Source organism: Lepus europaeus, chromosome 16 (assembly GCF_033115175.1).
Source record: "Lepus europaeus isolate LE1 chromosome 16, mLepTim1.pri, whole genome shotgun sequence".
NCBI classification, from domain to species: domain Eukaryota; kingdom Metazoa; phylum Chordata; class Mammalia; order Lagomorpha; family Leporidae; genus Lepus; species Lepus europaeus.
In genome coordinates, this window is record NC_084842.1 from 41,385,502 (window position 1) to 41,391,600 (window position 6,099).

Genomic DNA, 6,099 nt, shown 5'->3' on the forward strand with positions numbered 1-6,099 from the left:
CTTTTGGAAAACACAAACTCTCAGTCAGTCAGTGGTAAAGTAAAAGTAGTCAGAGCTTCTTTGCTGAAAGAGGTGTGAAAAGGAATGCTGCAGACTTTCTTGTCCATCCTCTTTTTTTTTTTTTTTTTTTTTGACAGGCAGAGTGGACAGTGAGAGAGAGAGACAGAGAGAAAGGTCTTCCTTTTGCCGTTGGTTCACCCTCCAATGGCCACTGTGGCCAGCACGCTGCACCAATCAGAAGCCAGGAGCCAGGTGCTTCTCCTGGTCTCCCATGGGGTGCAGGGCCCAAGCACTTGGGCCATCCTCCACTGCACTCCCAGCCACAGCAGAGAGCTGGCCTGGAAGAGGGGCAACCGGGACAGAATCCGGTGCCCAGACCGGGACTAGAACCCGGTGTGCCAGCGCCGCAAGGCGGAGGATTAGCCTGTTGAGCCGCAGCGCCGGCTTGTCCATCCTCTTTTGACTTTTTCCCTCTCTGAGGGCCCAGGAAGCTCTGGAAAGTCCCAAGTCATAGAAACTGGTCTAGTGATTCCCTTTTCTGAACACACATCTTGGTTCTCTCTTCATTCCTAGCACACTGCACCAGCCGACAGGGACCATGGTGGTAGCAAATAAAACAGTAATGGAGAAATCCAAACAATAAATATGTTAAAAGTGGAGGTAAAAAACACTTCTCCTAATGGCCGCATATTGCTCACCCAATAATCCTGGGAACAAACGTCCTTCAAGCATAGCCAGTCTTTCATCTTCTTCTTTCTGTTTCCATGTGGCTCAGATCCATGTCACAGACTTGTTTGATTAAAAATGGCTGTGTCCATCTGTACCTAGCAATGAACTGGAGATTTCTGTCTCATGCATCCAATTTTATGAACTGTGGTTAAATCTGCTGTACATGTTTACCCAAAGTCTGTGGGTGGTCTTTTGGTTATGTGCTCCTGCTAATTGAGTTGTATGCCAATTTGTTTATGTTCATCAAAATGAATAGAGGAAAATAATCCTATCATGACATAGTAATAAAAGTTGAATTGAAATTGCCTGAAAACAGATTCTATATGTTATGTTTATATGTGGCTATCAGGGTATACTTGAGTATTATGACTCTTAGCCAGAAATGACCTCATTTTCAATCTGCCTTATGGGGCCCAACTGCAGAGAAAATTTTAATTTAAGATGGAAAAGTCAATAACATTAGTTTCTAATGAAACTTTTTATTGCATTTAAGCAAAATAAGGATAACTTGGTTTTTAAAGACAGAGTAACACTGTTATACTATTACTGTGTCATTATTTATTTAATAATATCAAATTAAATACAGAGGAAAATATGTATTGGTGTTCTGAGACTTATAAAATATGGAAAATTATTAATAAATAGGAGTCAGTAGTATTTTAAAGAATAATACATTGTGAGTAATTAGGTTTTACTGAATCATAAAGACCAACTTAACATCAAAACACCTAGTATTTAACTTACCATGTTAGTATGTTAAAAAAAAAAAAAGCTATATGGCCAATCATCATAGATTATTGAGTCATCAGACAAAATCCAACATCCAATCTCAGCTAATAAAAAAACTTTTTGAAAGAAGAGAATGTTTCTACTTTAACATAATATATTAAGGTATAAGTGAGTGTATGCATTTGTGTCCATATTTTTAATCAGACGCCCACATGATATAAGACAAACTAGTGGGCTGGCATTGTGGTACAGTGGGTTAAAGCCCCTGTCTGCAGTGCCAGCATGCAACATAGGTGCCAGTTCAAGTCCCAGCTGCTCCACTTCCGGTCCAGCTCCATGTTAATGTGTCTAGGAAAACAGCAAAGTCCTTGGGCCCCTGCACCCATGTGGGAAACAGCAAAGTCCTTGGGCCCCTGCACCCATGTGGGAAACCCAGAAGAAGTTCCTGGCTCCTGGCCTCAGATCAGCTCAGCTCCGACCAATGCAGCCATCTGGGGAATGAACCAGCAGATGGAAGACCTCTCTCTTTCTCTCACTACCTCTCTCTGTAACTCTGTCTATGGAGTGCCTAGGTTCAAGTCTTGTCTCTGTTTCTGATTCCAGCTTCCTACTAATTCATACCCTGCAAGGCAGCAATCAACGGCTCAAGTAGTTGGCTCCTTGCCACCCATGTAGGAGACCCAGATGGAGTTCCTAGCTCTTAGCTATGGCATGGCCCAAACAGTTGCTGGCATTTAGGGATGAACTAGTGCATGGAAGATCTCTGTCTCTGTCTCTCTGTCTTTCAAATAACTAAAAAATAAATACAAATTTATTTTAAAATATAAAACTGCCATATAATTTTAATTAAAATGGCACTGTTTTTTTGTGGAACTAGAATGACTAATATAAGGATTTATTTAGACAAATTAGCATGGCAAAGAGAGAAAAGGAATACTATGGCGAGGCACTAACAAACCTCTGATGGTAGAACTACAAGGAATGGAATAATGGATTAAATAAAATGACAGTCTCATTCTTGTATGGAGAGAATACTATTTTGAAATGGAAGCTTACATTAAATAAACACATGTATTTTTCTCTACTTCTTGGCCTTGTTCAATCTCACTGGCCAATCTTAATTATAGTTTAAAGAACTGGATTCCAATTTCACTTCATTCAGCAGAATGAAAGTTCTTTGGACTGAGGTGAATTTTAAAAAAAGAATAAAATGGGATCCATAAATAAATACAGTCATGAAGGACAAATTCAAAGTAGGTTTAGGATAGAAGCAGTATCAACAATAGTATATGCAGCATCATCCCTAAACTGCATGTATTTGATATCCACGTTTATACTTTCTCTTTCCTAGCATGTTCATAAAAATTTTAAAGGTTTTCCTGAAAGGTGACAGTGCTTTATCTTAGAGATAAAATGCATTCTGAGTGAGGTCTGAATAGGGTTCTAGGAGAGGTCTTACTCCGATGTATATGTTGTATGGTTACTTTTTTAAATGGCATCAGGGTAAAAACAATGGCATCAGAGTTTTTGACTATTACCATTTTTTACTTCTTTTGCTTTTCCCAATTAACAATAGCAATTTTTAAAATGTGCCTTATAAAGCAAAAAGTAACATGGAGAAGATATCCCAGGGGCTGGTGCTGTGGCATAGCAGGTAAAGCTGCCGCCAGCGGAGCCAGCATCCTATATGGGCGCCAGTTCAAGTCCCAGCTGCTCCACTTCTGATCCAGCTCTCTGCTATGGCCTGGGAAAGCAGTATAAAATAGCCCAAGTCCTTGGGCCCCTGCACCTGCTTGGGAGACCCGGAAGAAGCTACTGGATCAGCTTTGGATCAGCGCAGCTCGGGCCATTTTGGTCAACTGGGGAGTGAACCAGCAGATGAAGACCTCTCTCTCTCTCCCCCTCTCCCTCTCCCTCTCCCTCTCCCTCTCCTTCTCTGTGTAACTCTGACTTTCAAATAAATAAATAAATCTTAAAAAAAAAAAGATATCCCAAAGATAGGATTAAGTGAAACAAGTACATTGTCTTTTAGTTACTTTGTACCTGCAAGGTACAACTGAAGGAAACTTTCAAGTCTTTTGTTTGTCCTTTCATATTTGATATTTGTGTGTGCTGCAATCACACTCTGTCCACAAAATGATGACAAGGGACAGGCAGTGAAGATGCCCATGTCCTATATTAGAGTGCCTAGGTTCAGTACCTGCCTGTGGCTCCTGACTCCAGCTCCCTGTTAATGCAGACTCTGGGAGGCAGCAGTGATGGCTGAAGTCATTTGGTTCCTACATTTCCATGGGAGATTGGATCAACTTCCTGGTTCCCACCATGGGCCCTTGAAATTATTTTTGGAGTGAGCAAGCAGATGGGAGCTTATTCTCTGTTTGTCCGTCTCTGCCTCTGTCTTCCTGACCCTCACATAAATAAGTACTATAAACAAAAGAAAAAAAGGTTTGAAAAGAAAATCACTCAGAGAAACTAAAATCACTTTAATTTTTTAAAAACTTTTCTTGATTTATTAATCCTCTAGAGAGTAAAAATTTTGGAAGTACTTTGGATACAAAAGAGGGAAAAATCAATTAAAGAACTTTTGAATTCAATGTTTTTCATTCTGGAAAAGCAGACATAAATGTCATTGAATTTAAATACCTTTTTTAAAGATTTTATTTATTTATTTGAGAGGTAGAGTTACAGTGAGAGGGAGAAACAGAGAGAAAGGTCTCCTGTCCGTTGGTTAACTCCCCAAATTGCCACAACGGCCGGAGCTGCACTGATCTGAAACCAGGAGCCAGGTGCTTACTCCAAGTCTTCCACACGAGTGCAAGGGCCCAAAGACTTGGGCCATCTTCTACTGCTTTCCCAGGGAATGGCAGAGAGCTGGATTGGAGGAGGAACAGCCAGGTCTAGAACCAGTGCCCATATGGGATGCTGGCGCCCCAGGCAGAGGATTAACCTACTGCGCCATGGTGCCGGCCCCTAAATTTAAATACCTTTAACAAGGTTTCCTTTACTGCTAGGTAATTCTTACCTGCTGATTTGCACATCATGAAAAATATTACAAGGGGACTGTACTCTGCATATCTGAACATTCTCACACTCATGTGTCTTAATTTAAAATGTCATTTCATTTGACCCACTCTATCCTAGACCTGCTACAAGGACATACTGGTACTTATAGCAAACTCTTTATGTACAAAGATGTTCAATTCCACATTATTTATAATAGCAAAAAATTGAAAACAACCTAAATGTATAACTTCAGAATGACTAGTAAGCTCATGGAATTTTTAAGGGCTCATAAAAAGCAATTTTTCAGAAGTATGTATATGAGCAAAAAAAAAATGCTAAGGAAAACAAGTCTTTGTAGTCTGAATATAACTTGAGAAAATTCAGAATGCTTGTGTGGGGGTCAGTGTTGTGACGGAGCAGGTTAAGATATTGCCTACAGCACCGGCATTCCATATAGGCACCAGTTCCAGTCTCAACTGCTCCATTTCTAATCCAGCTCCCTGCTAATGTGCTTGGGAAAACAGCAGAAGATGGCCCGAGAGCTTGGGTCCTGCACCTACATGGGGGACCCAGATGAAGCTCCTGGCTTTGGATCGGCTCAGCTCTGGCTGTTGCAGCCATTTGGAGAGTGAACGAGAGGACAAAAGACCTCTCTCACTGTCTGTCTCTGTCTCTGTCTCTCTCTCTCTCTGCCTTTAAAATAAATAAAATAAATCTTTAATAAAAAAAAAAAAAGAATCCTGTGTGTCTAAGTGTATTCATGATTTAAATTAAGTTGGTTTGATATTTTATGGTTTTATTTTTTAATTTATTTGACAGGCAGAATTATAGACAGAGAGAGAGACAGAGAGAAAGGTCTTCCTTCCATTGGTTCACTCCCCAAATAGCCACCACAGCCGGCACTGCGCCAATTCGAAGCCAGGAGCCAGGTGCTTCCTCCTGGTCTCCCAAGCGGGTGCAGGGCCCAAGCACTTGGGCCATCCTCCACTGCCCTCCCGGGCCACAGCAGAGAGCTGGACTGGAAGAGGAGCAATCAGGACTAGAACCCAGCGCTCATATGGGATGCTGGCACCGCAGGCGGAGAATTAGCCAAGTGAGATACGGTGCCAGCCCCCTTGATATTTTAATAATATGAAGACTTCACTACACTATGAGGCCCTTCCTCCTATTTTTTCTCTACTAGAGGGGAAAAGCTAATCTACCAAAACAACTAGATATTTAGAAAAGGCTTTAATTTTTAAAATAAAATTTTAATTAACTTTTAACAGAGGTATAAAAATCATACATATTTATTGGGATACTCTGATGTTTTATTACATGTATACATTGTATAATATCCAATCAGGGTAAATTTATGTATTCTTTCAAGTGTTTAACATTTCTTTATAGTGAAAACATCTACAATCCTGTCTTTTAGCTTTTTTAAAAGAGAAAAACACAACACATGAACATTATCGATGGACACCTGCTGTGCAACAGAATCCCAGAACCTCACACTCCTGTCCTAGCCCAGCGCCCATTAATCAACCTCTCCCCGACCTTTGACACGCATTTGGCCTAAGGCAGAAGAGGTTTTCGCTTCTCTCGCAGCTCTTGTTCTGTGAGCCCCACGGTGCTATCTGCGAGGGAATAGCGCAC